Raw genomic sequence first — 13,656 nt, forward strand, 5'->3', positions numbered from 1 at the left:
AACAGAGTTTTTATTTCTCTGTTTCTTTAGACAAAGTTGAATAGCTTTAATAGGTCCAAGCATTATGTACTGAAGTCACAAAAGAAGAATTTGGGAAAAGTTTGTGACAGGGAGTGAAATATAACCTGCTGCTTGGACAAATAGGGTATATTTGGCAGCTGCATTGTTTCAGATTTTTACCTTTGATGGCAAGGCTTTTTGTTGATGGGCGGGATACTACAGATACCTCGTAACCTCACAAAAAGAGGGACACTCAGTCAAAGCGTCATCAACATTTAAGCAGAACAGGTTGATGCAAACAGCGACAAACATTATTGTCTGAATTCTGGGTACCTCTCATGCAACTGCAGAGTGAGCGCTGCGTCCACTGTGTGGCCTCTCTGCAATAAGATCGCTGTCACATTTTCATGTAGCTCAACAGTCCCTCGGAGTCAGACTGTGCCTTAAGCTTTGCAGTTAGACGCAATTATGCAATGTTGCATTAAGCATTCAATCATGCTTTAAATGTCTCATCCACTTGCGCCAACACACAGTCACTCCAGCAAAAGACCCGAACCCCCCAAGGTTTATGTTTACAGGAGTTTAGAGTGTGCTAATAGGGCTCAGTTCATGGTAATCACCAGAGGCAGGCAGATATTTCTACACCATTTATTGTTTCTATAATAAGAATCTTATTAGTGTACTCTGGAAGGTCAGATTGCTGAGTGTGTATGTGAGTGAGCCTACACATGCATGGTTATGGTTGTGTGGAGGCATTTTGTGTCTCTGTGTTTGTGTTTTGGTTGTTATTATACAGAAATACTTCAGGCATATTGTGTATACATGTGTGTATATGTTATGATACACAACACTTGTCTGGTGCATGTAGTAGGCTACTTACAGCATACCAGCAGAGCTGCAATGAGACAGACCCTCAACAGCATTTTCATCAATAGAGGATCAGGTCAGAACTCAAAAGTCTGCAGAACAACGACAGAAAATATAATACATTTAGTGATATAAGCATTCGTATATAAAGCAGCAGGCTAATATGGGCATTAGGGTTATTTAGACATGCAAATTTTCACATCTGAATCAAATCTGAAGCATTTTCTTGCACTCTGACTCAATTTATACAGTAGCAAACATGAAATCTCCAGTGCAAAACAGAGGCAGACCCGTACTAATGTCTGACTGAACACTGCTCAGATTTTCAAGTGAAAGAAATTGAAACTTATACATACAAGTCTCATGGAGAAGTTGCAGTGTGGCGGCTGGCGCTGTGGGTAGAAACACAAAGCAGGGACTGTTGGAAAAGCAGCCTGCTGTGGAAGCTGCAGGCCCGGGCCACAGGACGTCCCCCCACTGTCAATATTGATATTGGCCTTTAGAAAACACACCCATTTACTCGCTGGAAAAGGCTCACTTTTATTGACTTTTTGTTGCTATACTGAAAGTTACACAGAGCTAGTTATTGACCTCTGAGAGGAAGCAGCTGGAAATAAGGCCTGAACAAATAACCTTCTAGCTCCACCTGAAATTATTTATTACAAACTGAGCAACATTTGACACATTTCATTTGACTTTGCAGTTTATTGTAGCTCTTATTTGTTATTCCTTATTCCTTCAGCATATCGCACTAAATTAGCTCAGTGGAAAGTCCTCAGAACAGTCACCAGGAAACGTAATAATGTGATGTTTATAACATTATTGGGGAATTCAAGGTTTTATCATGATGTTCATCTTACTTAGAGGGACATTTTATTACAATTTCTCATTTTGTTATATTGCAAACCTGTGTCATAGAAATTAGGTTCACATAATGCTTATTTGTTTTCCAAATTCTAGTGTGGAGAGAAATGTAATTACCGCCTGGATTATGTTCACAGCCGTGTCGGGCAGTTAGTACAGTGTCAACTGCTACAAAGCTGCAACACAATTATATTCGGGGATGCACATAACAGGTACGTACTGAAGGTAAGAATGTGCCCTGAAAATCAGAAATGCATAATGTCTGTTGTTCCAAAAGTGCCTTTGCACACCAGGTAGCAGCTGTCGATGCTCATCAATACACATTTCTCATCTACCCTCGTTTCTTTTCACCACAGTTAACCTAATGAAGGAAGTTTTTCCACGCCACTGTTGTCAAGTGCTTGCTCATGGGGGAATTGTTGGGTCTCCGCGGGATTAAAGAGCATGGTCCTGACCTGCTCTATATGGCTGTTGTATGAGTTTTTCCAACTGTTGACATTTTCACTTGAGGGTGCAGCAACTGTACAGTAAAGACCGACACTCCTTTCATAGCTCTAATTACACCCCTGCATACAAAACCATTAGTATGTGTGCTGTGCAGGAATAGGACTGCTGTGTCAAGTCTCACCGCTCTGTGCCCTCACGCTGTCACATAACGAGACAACCCCCCCCCCCCCCAAAACAGTATTCTGCATGAGCCTGGCATCTATAATGAGATCATTAGCTTCAAGGCCTCACACAATGCAACAGAAGTCAATCAATGGTATGAATTTTATCCCCTCCCAGTGGGACAGTGAAAGGTAGGTACATGGATGGAAGCCATAAAGCATAAAGCAGTCTGTCTTGTGCATTATGTGTGTACTGAAAGCCAAAGATGGAGAATCAGATTTCTCCAAGGTTACATGGATGGTACTGCGTAAAGGCAATCCTTCTGGTTAGGTGTGGTAACACAGTTTGGGAGCTTGCTGGGTGGCGGAAAACAAACTTTGCTGGCAGGAGCATAAAGATGATTCATGTACGATAGAAGTTAGTAATTATGTTAACAGATGTGCAACACCGTTACTTTTGTTGTTGCTTTGTTTATTAATAGCAGATATAAAACTGTTGTTCTTTTACCACATAGAAAGTCCAGAATGAAGGATTATTATTTTTATTTCTTTATTCAAGTTTCTCTTGATTTGTATGTCCAAGTGTGTCTTTCTCTGCTGATGCACTGTGGTGCAGATGAGGTCGCTGCAGAATTTGAATGCTTTTATACTAATTCAAGCCTGTTACCCTCTCTGAATTACAATTTACTGAGTGTAGGAGAATGGACTCAATAGTGGTCAATGGAGAGTTGAGCCTTTTTTCAGCCAGACAGCTTTGATAATCAAATATCTGGGCAGAGGATTACACTGATGGACCATATGCCTTGGAATTTGAAAAGGAGAGAGGGAATTAGGGAGCGCCAGAGACCAATAAAAGACAGAGAATAAGAGGAGAATAATGAGAGATGGAGTAATAGTGCTCAACTGAGAGCGAGTGAGTGAAGGAAGGGAGGAGGACCTGAAGCAGTGAGAAAATAGACAGAAAAATCTTGAAGGACAGAACGAGTGGGGGGAAAAAAACGAAGAAAGAAAGGCAGCCAACCAGACAAACAAAAGACGAGAAAGAGGCAGGAGAAATTCCAGCCAGCCGGCATCCCAGACACTCTGTGCTCCGGCAGAAGAAAGGCTGGTGTTGACTCTATGAGAACCCTTTGATAAACATGGCTACTTAAATAGAAACACGCGGCACATTCTTCAAACTCCTGGGAGGATAGGACTGACATTTCACTCCCGCTTCTCTGTCAGTTAGTTCTGGCATTTCAACGAGAGGGAGTCGAGATGCCACAAGTGTTTCCTAGCAACAGTTCGCTGCAAAAGCCTCCCCCTCCCACCTGCTCTCCTCCACATACCCCCCGCTTTAAACTCCCTCCTTCCCTGAGATACGAGTTGCAGCAATGCACCACTTGCCTCAGACCTGAAATACATTCTAATTCTCCTGACTCTCCCTCCCTCTCCCTCCTGTTCCCTTCAGCAAATCGCCAGGCCTGCATCAAATGACATTCGGGCCCCTGTCATCTGTAAAGAAAAAGCACCCAGCGAGCCTTGTGAAGGTTGAAGGCACTGCAACCGAGAACTGTCGGCAGACGAAATATCAAAAGATGCAACGATATTTCACCCTTTTACAGGCTGAGCGGCGACTGGGCATGAGCCTGACTTTTACTCTTTCATTTCATTTTTACTGCGCCTCCTTCTGCTGCTCAGGTGAAAGGAACACCTCACAAAAACAGGCTTGTGAAAAGGCTCTGTGGTCTGTTGATGGATCGGAACTGCTCAGCCGGTTTAAATCAGCTTTCTCAACGCAGTCACACCCACTTGGCTCTGTTGATTTGTAAGCATATTCGTGGGGTTTGGGAAGCAGGTGTTTAGCCATCCTGAGCAGACAAACAGAGCGCTGCAGGGCAGGGGATGAACTCTGCGACTCTGGTGGCAGCAGACAGGGGGCACCAAAGTCTGAATAATGTGTTCGACTAAAAGCATTTCCATGTCTGCCAAGGGAGGGCTTTCAAAAGGGCGTTAGTGGATGGACTGAAGTCTGGTCACACATCACTGTCTCCCTCTGGGTCCGCAGGGACGGCAACATTTAGGCAGAGCAGATCTTTTAAAATATACAAATGTCAATCTGTGTCCTCACCCCTCCTGTGAATTCCCATGAAGCTACAGTACAAGTTAAAAGCCAACCTGAGCAACAAGCTGAGAGACAACGAGGCAGAAGACTGACTGTGACTGGAATCTCAAGGCAGCCTCAAAGCCGGCAGCAATTCAAAGAGACCACTTGCAATGTTATTCCAGAGTATTAAATAATATGATATGCTATGGATGTGTACTTTTGACACAGCTTGAGGTCCATTACACTCCCAAAAATACAAAAATGGCCTATGAAGCACAGAGGGAGAAGAGCAACATCTATGTTTATTCAGGCCTTTATCATATAATAATGTGTCCTTTAATAAAAGTTAATATTTGGAACAGTTTTTTGCAAGACGATAACTGCTGTGCATCTTTTGTGTTGAAGCAAAACGGCTCTATTTGACACTTTAACCTGTCACATTTCCTTAATGTTGCATCACAACCTTGGTTCTGAGAGAATTAGTAGAAGCCGTGACACAACAAATAGAGGAGTGAAGGAGAGACCTGAGGAAAAAGTAGTTAGTTGGAGAGAGATTAAAGTTTAAGGACCGAGGCCTTGCAGCGCGTAGGAGTGGACATAACGATGGCGGTGAATGTGATAGGCCAAGACCATGAATGTCGCGCATGTCACGGCCAATCGTGTACGGATCAAAGTGCGGTTTCATTCCTGATGGATCAGTGCGGAGGAAAGTGTGAATATCAAACACAGCGGGGAGGGTGGCTAAATCACATCCCTTTGCTTTGATGAGGAAGAAGGCAGAGGTACGCAGCGAGAGATGAAGTGGAGCAGGGGAATAAATGAATTAAGAGAGAGCGAAGTCACTGCTGAAAAACATGGCAGTCAGCCGTGTCACCCTCACTACTATCTGATCCCAGCTGGAGGGCAAAGAATGAGAGAGCAGCACTTTTTTTTTTTTTTTTAACTGCTGCTTGCTTAGAAGAGTTTGAGTAGGGAGCATGCACCACAAAATCCTCATGCATTTCAGCCATGAGTGCAGTATGATGTTTGGCACTCAGCAATGTTCAGGGTTTATCAGCAGATGGGGAAATAAGGCCAAGATATCATGGAGTTCATCCCAGGTGTTAAATGTGGTGGGCGCAGACACAGCAGCTGCTGCATCGATTAGCCTTCACTGTGAGGTCGCGTTGATGGGCGAAAAACACAGATGTCCCCCATTTTTACATCAACTGTCAACCCAGTCGCCAGAATAAAGGCTGGCATTGTTTCTGCAGACCACGGATACGTCGAAACTTTATGCTTCTTTATGTTCAAACTTTGTATCTTTACATTTCAATTTTCAAGTTTATGTTGTGACAGCGCTGTGGTTAAGGTTTGGTTAGGCTCAGGCACAAAACCACTTGGTTAGGGTTAGGAAAAGATGTGTTTTGGCTTAAAAAACCCAGCTTTGTTGCCTCAAAGATGGCTGGAATATGCCCTGAAATCGTGTTACCAAACCTGGTTTTATCGCAAGAATACACGGTTCAAACAGAAGTCTGCTGCTTGGCTGTCATCTTGTCTGCTGTCGCGCCTTCTCCTCCTCATGAGAAAGTCAACTCGTATACATGTAGCGGCAGTCTGAAAGACCTCGCTTTGAAGCCTTTGTGGAAACGTTGATATGATACGTATGAAGCTTTGAGGTGATTTGTAGAAAAATACAATACCAACATCTTACATCTTTTGGTCAGATAGGCTGAGATTGTTGTTGTCAGTAAGTGAGGACAATACATTAGAAGTAAGTTCAAGAAGTCTCCTAGTCCTATCTAGCTCCTGCTCTCATCGAAGCAACATCTCATTGAAAGTCTGTTCATTAAGATGTACCTAATTACACCCACATTATCTATAATTACAGTGTTTTTATATCACGCTTCCAAGATAAAACTCCTTCAATGCAGCTTCATTGTATAATTAGCCTTTGTAAGCACCTACTACACACATAATTAGGGAGAAATTGATACTAATACACCTGTCTACCAGGCAGAGAAAAACGTAGCATCTACAAAGACACAAAATAAACCTTTTCACAGGGATGATTATTGTTTAACTGAATGTTACACGTTGACCCTGCTGAGATAATGCTCTGCTCAACAGAGAGGTGTGAGAGAAAGATTGCCCCTGTCATGTGACAGTGAAATAAGTTAATATGTACGTATATGGACAACAAGGCAGGAAACTACTTGGGGCCCCCAAAGAACTGAGAGGGCTTCCAAAGAATTGACTGATTTGAATCCACAGTACTGACAGCGACAGCAAAATAGCCTTCTTAAAGGCACTGCTGCATGATATAAACCTTCAAACCTCACTAAAAGGGCCCTGTTTGATTCTGGTCCTCCACCTGCCCGCTGTGACTTTCAGTTTGTTTTGAAGCAGAAAGTTTCATCCTGACAGGCACAATGAGGAGTTGTCCTTCCAGCAGCTACAAAAACAAAGAGAAAAAAGTGGAAAAAGTTGAGGAAACGGACACAGAATTGCACTAAAGGTGGTGCAGTGACTGAGCAGAAACCTAAAGACTAAAACTTTGCAGGTTCACAAGTTGTTTTCTTTCACTACGAGGCACTTAGCAAGTTAGCAATTTAACTTTAATAATAACAACAATAATAGTTGCTAATTCAGACAGCTAGCATGTTATTTTAGTGACTGTCCAGCTTATCCGTCACAGGGTTTGCTGGAGCTGATCCCAGCTAACACTGGGTGAGAGGGTACACCCTAGACAAGTCATCAGTTGATCACAGGGCTGACACATAAAGACAAACGACCAGTCATGCTCAGAATCACACCTACGGACGATTCCTGCATGTCTGAGGAAGCCAGAGCACCTGAAGTAAACCCACAAACAAACTCTACACAGACACAAATAACAAAGACATTTTTAAGTGACTGATTTCAAGAATTCATAGCTAACATATTCATAGCTAGAAATAACTCATTAGACACTCTTATTAATTTTATTTATATGGAGCTATCTAAATAAAACCCTTAGTCAGGTTTATTTTATGTTATTTATACTTAAACTCTTAGCTTTACCCTTTCTCCCTTTTCTGTGTAAAGTTCACAGGGGCCCCATCAGATCTCCCTCTTCAGATCGTAATAACCTCTGAAGAGACGTAAGACAGAGAGACAGAGAGAGGCATTTTTGAACGGACAGTAATCCGTCATCTCAGGAATAGTTGCGACTGAAAATGTCAACAGCTTCCTCTGTCACAGCTTTCCCTCACTGTGGGCATACCCAGGTTTTCGTTCGGCCAGAAGATGGCAGTAATGATCCACCAGAGGGGGCCACTGAGGCAGGCACAAGGCACGTTGCAACTGCAAGAATCTCATAGGTTAATTACATAGCACTCTCATGCCAGGGAATGTGATCATTCAAACAGTATCTAACTGGATAGAGGCACCGAGTGAGAGATCGGGAGAGAGAGGTGAAAAGAAAACCTGTGTGAGAGAGAAGTCAGGTAGAGAAAACAAGAGAAATCTTTGTCTTGCTTGCTAATAATTGTGTCATTGTGTTTGCTCGCTAATAATCTGCACACATCACCTCAATTTGTCATTACAGTGTGCAGTGGCTCTTTTTCTACCACTGTCCCCATACTGACAGGTGGGGCCAGTTTAGACAGAACCACCAACCTATCTGGAGAGAAATGAAGCAGAACGAAGATCAAAGCCTCAGTTTTTTCCCCCCATTTCTCACATGCACTCAAGTGTTTAATCAGAAATGTCACTTTACAGGGTCATTCATGAATGAGACTGAGGATTATGTGCCTTGCTCATAGGGACAGCAGCAGTGACAGTGTGAGAGTTAAACATAAAACAGCCTGAATGCACTTTTCTACCAATGCCAGGGACTGAACAACACACCGGTTAAGCAAATAGATGCAGATTATAAGAGTTTGATGATGCTGACTTGAATAATATTAATTGTACATATTTCAAGCATTTCAGCTAATCGTTTAAAAGATAGGTTCACTCTTTTTAGGGCTCACATGCCCAACAGTGTTTCCTGGCTGAGCTGCAGTATATCTATATTAACCCAAACAGAAAAGTCTTGAGTCTTGCTCTCCTAAGGCCTCATATTCATTTCAGATTCTATTTTTACAAAGGACGGTGGCTTTTGATTTGTATCTCTTCAGGGCCAATATGGACAAGAGGAACTATTCAGTACATGAAGTCTTCTGAGTATTGTGAGTAGATAAACTTGAAAAAAACAACAACAACAACAAATAAAGCACCTTACCTCGACATACCTTGGGCTTGTTCAGGGACTATTTTAATGGTGTAGACTCAATTAGGTGAAGCTGCCCTGTTATGAGCTCTCACAGTGGTGGTGAGTGTTTTTGTGGGTGGTTGATATTACTGTCAGGTGCTGGAAGCAGCTGGCTGCAGGTGGAGTTAACTGGATGCAAAAGGCAATGGTGATTAGTGATTATCACCTATGTGGGTCAGCGAGAGGAGAGATGCTTTCAAGGTTGCTTGATTAGATGAAATGAAGTGAAGAAGTTGATGCTCAGCTGCTGGACCGAATGTGGCGATGACTGCCATGGGCTGCCGACGCCTACCGCAATCAGCTGCTTGTGGGTGGATCCATCGTGTTATGAGTCCAGATTCATCCATAGCTGCAACGGTAGGGGCTCATAAGTGAAGTGGGTGAAATAGGTCTCATTAGAGCTTCATTTCAGCATTAACATGATATAACCCCAATTCCAAAAAAGTTGGAACGCAGTGTAAATATCCTTTACAAAGCCTCATGGTAGCAAGTGTGTGATTTAGTCTTCATGGTGGACATTACCAAGAACCTCAAGCTCCAGCCAGCTTCTCAGCTCTCTGTGTTCAAGTGTGAAATCATTTGAAGTGAAATTGAAGGCGCAGCAAGTGTATGTGGAAAGAGGTAACTACCCAGGAAGAACAAAAGCCTGCTGTGACATCTGAATATGAGGGTGAGTGTGAAAACTCCTTCAGACATTTGGCGAGAGGTTTCAGGACATGAAAAGTAAACAACTGAGCATATTTGATACGCTGTTTAATGTGGAACCAGCTGTTGTGCCCGACAACCTACGACAGAGATCACTGAGCTGCAAAGCAACAACAAGCTAAGTTGGCACAACAACCTCCTTCAGCTCGAGTATGTATGTCCTGAGGATTTTCCCATTCTGACAAGACATCATCATCACTACCATCTGAGATCAGACGCCTCACCAGAGAGATAGATATATGTATAGATAGAACAAGGTAGAATGAGGTAGAGAGGTTGACTGTGTGCTAACAGGCCTGCAGTCAATAACCATGGGCTAGAAGCATGGACATTGTTAACAGTAGTCATTAGTGTCACCACAGTGAGACATAAATAGTATCACAAATACACAGGGGCGTCTTTTTTTGCCCATTTAGCACAGAAAGCATTGACCAACTTGCTGAAGAAGCTCAGTGTGGGTGAGAGTGTATTCCAATTACGCTGCGCTCCCATGGTGGCAATGTTCTTTCCTTAAACCCATGTAGGAAAAGGGTATTTTGTCACTGGAATCACCGGTGGTTTCATATTTTCCGGGATGCCACTGTACAGTAAGGTTGAAAAATCCATTATGTGATGCACAAAAAATTCACGCAGTGTGACAGAAGAATACAACATGCTGTTAATTAGAGACCTGCAGCCAGACACAGTCTTTACTCGTGGGACAGTTAAAGGACAATGTTGTTCTCATGAAGTGCTCTAGTCTCTTAACTTCTGTATTTCAGTGATTTTCAAAATAAAAATGTCCTGCAGGTGTCAAACCCAGCATGACACTAAATGTTGTAACAAACATGCCCCATAAGAAGACATGAATGTGACAGTGTGAAGCTGAACGTGATGCATTTCCTCGTGGAGACTCGCCTTACTTCCTGCCGGTGTTACTTGACTGACACTAAGTAGAATTAAACATAATCACAAAGTGCAGAGAGAGATGGAAAGTTCCAGTGGCCAGTGCTCACATGGCCTGGAGTCTGAGCTTTCCTGTGGTCGAAAGAGCGGCTGACCACAGATAATTGTGAAATGCATGAAGCCAACTCATAGTCACTTCTTAGACATTTAGCATATGCACAAAATGCAGTGTAATAGAATAAGAGAGTTACACATTTGTATTCCCCCTTAAAAAAAACCCCTCTTTATCTTCTCTGTCCCAGTTCTCTGCTGCCTCGTGATGGAGTGATAAATAAAGTGGATAAAGGCGTTAAAGTTCTTTTTTTTTGTAGGGGGTTGAAAAGAGACAGAGAAGAAAGTTATGTGACAGGGAGGACAAGGGTGTCTGAGAGACCTGAGAGAAAAGTCAAAAAAGAGAGAGACTCCTCGATGACATAACAAAATGCGAGGAGGCAGGAGTCGCTGGGTGCTGTGCAGTCCGATCCTCCTCAGTTAGGAGTGTGCCAGTGGAAGGGGCGGCGGGCCGAGAGACACGCAATAGAGAGTGACACACATCACCCAACACTACTCTCCTCTGCAGCGATGCCTCCAATCGTATTCTCCCAAAACTTACTTGCTGCTATCACCTATCCAACTTTCCCAGAAAGTTGCTGTCCCCAAATCTGAAAACCATGGTTTCCTTTGGCATTGCTTGAAATGCTTTCAAAAATTGCATGACCCAATAAAATGCGCCACAGCTCGACAAAGAGCCCAGAGACTCTGACCTCCAGCTACAATTTAGAACTTAAAATTTCACCTCAGGTACGCCTCCTCACTCTGCCTGACACTTCCACTGTTTTCCCAACACACTTTAGATCCACCACCATATGATGGAAACCCCACTCACGTGAGTCCCGTGAAACATGGCAGCTACAGAAGCTTGGAAAATAGCGATATGGGGCGCTAAATTTGATGAATTTACTGTTTATCAGACCACAAGTGAAAATAGAAATAAGCTAGCGTCACATTAAAGCACACCCTTGAATCTGTGGTCAAGGCACAGCCACCTGATTGGCTACAGGTAATTTCTCAAAAAACCCCACACACAAATACAGTTGATAGATCTCTGTAATGCATAAGAGCCCTTAGTGATTTTCTGCCCAGGTCCAAATGACAAATGGTTAGTGGACTTTGTTTATATCACGCTTTTCTAGCCTGACGACCACTTAAAGTGCTTTTTCTGCATTCATCATTACGAGCATTGACCATTCACACCCACCAAAGGCACGGCATCGAGGAGGGAGCAATTTCAGTACCTTGGCCAATAATACTTCAACATGTGGACTGTCGAGGCCAGGGTTTGAACCAACAGCTTTCTGATAAGTGGACTACAGCTGGATGACCAGGGGGTAGAACACCCCTGACCATGATTGATGACCAAGAGCATGGTGAGAGAAGGTGGAGATTTTTTGAAGGCAAATAAACTGAAGGTGGCAACTGACCCATATGAAAAACGAAAGTTAGCAGCAGTGCACTGTCTAATGAGCCTCCATCTACTAATAAGAAACAGCAGATGGAAAAGCAACACTTCACTAATGGCAGCTGCTGGTTGCTGCGTTGTGTTGCAGCAAGTGAGCATTTGATGCCTTTTCAATACTTAAAGGACCAGTATGTAGGATTTAGTGGCATCTAACTGTGAGGTTGCACATTAAAACCAGCCAAGCATGTAGGAGAACCTGTGGTGGCTGCTAGCCAGTGTTTGGTTTGTCTGTTCTGGGCAATTATAGAAACATGCAACATGCTGGATATCAGTATGCACGGATATTATTTTATTTATGTTCTGGGGCATATTGTGTAGGCTATACTGCTACACAAACATAAGGTTAGCTTGGTTGTACTATTAAATTGCACTGGAGGAAGCTGCAGACCATTTTTCATGTTCTCATTGCTGTCTTCTATTGGTAGAGCACCTGCCTTTTAAGGTATTTTTAAGGTATTTGAATGTGCATGTCTACTTTGCATTGTTACGCATTAGCTTTAACCACAGGATTAAGTCATAGGTGCAATGCCTTCGTATACAATTACAGTTATGAGTGCCAGTCGTATGAAAATATCAGAAACAGGCAAAATTATATGAATAAATATTAGATGAACAAGCTTTGCTAAAAGACTCAAATTAGATCACTGGATTCATGGCACACACTGGGTGAAAAGCAGGGAGACACCTAAAACACGTCACTAGTTCATCACAGATGCTCCTGCCAAATGTAAGTTGGGAAAGGCTTCAGCCCTGTGGCCATGAAAAGGATTAAGTTGGCGGGAAAAAAGAATGAATGAAAGAATAAAATGATACTGAGATATTAAAAGGATGGATTTCAGGCACCATAAGGCATCAAATCCTTCACAGGCATTCCACAGAGGGAATAGGTAAGTTGAAAATACGTCGATGGTGAACACACACAGAAACACACACTCAATCAGACATGCATGTGTATGGTGTAACATCCTATCACTGATTTGTGCTCTCTCGCACAAAACACTGACTCACACACACACACTACACGTACACACACAGAGGCATCATATCTCTGGTGTTCACCTTGACTTAGCAGAGGGCTGCCTTCATAAATCCCTCCTTATCTCGGGTCTCAAATGCACCCAGATATATGACCGTGGAATCTGACTGAAATATGTAACGCTATCAACAGCAGTGATGGGCACACGCATCACACACACACAGACACACCAACATGCAGAGGGAAGTGTTGGAAGAGACGACCCCTTGTGTGAGTGTCGTGGGATAAGTTGTATTGTTGAGGTTGAGGTCTCCATAGTATTGCAAGCGTAGTAGAAAATACAGTTATATTTAGCTGTGTGACTTGTTGCTTTACTTTTGTTACTCAGCAGAGATTCGCAAACGGTGCCTTTAAAAAACTCCAAATCCCCTTCACCCACATAACAAATTGTCTGCATTTAACACGTGTAGAAGTAGAAAAAAGACATGGTTTAATGACATTTGCTGGAAGAACAGTAACTTTAGAGTCACCGGGAATCGCATTTCTTAGCTTTTGGTCAAGGCTAGCTGCCTTCCCCCCCGAGCTGCAGCCCCTGCGCTAAGCCCACATATACCAAGCTAAATGGAGAGCGAGCAAACTGATATAAACCATCCATCAAACCCCGTAAGACAGTGAACAAGCCGACCTTGCAAAATGTCAAAGTAACGGACTCTGCTAACGGACAGCTCGACTCTTTCCCAAATCAGAAAAACTTCAGTAATCTACAATGACTATTGCTGTGGTAATCCTTATCTCCTATTGATTACATAAATACATTTTGGGATAAACAAC

The sequence above is a fragment of the Chaetodon auriga genome, chromosome 15 (assembly GCF_051107435.1).
Source record: "Chaetodon auriga isolate fChaAug3 chromosome 15, fChaAug3.hap1, whole genome shotgun sequence".
NCBI lineage: Eukaryota > Metazoa > Chordata > Actinopteri > Chaetodontiformes > Chaetodontidae > Chaetodon > Chaetodon auriga.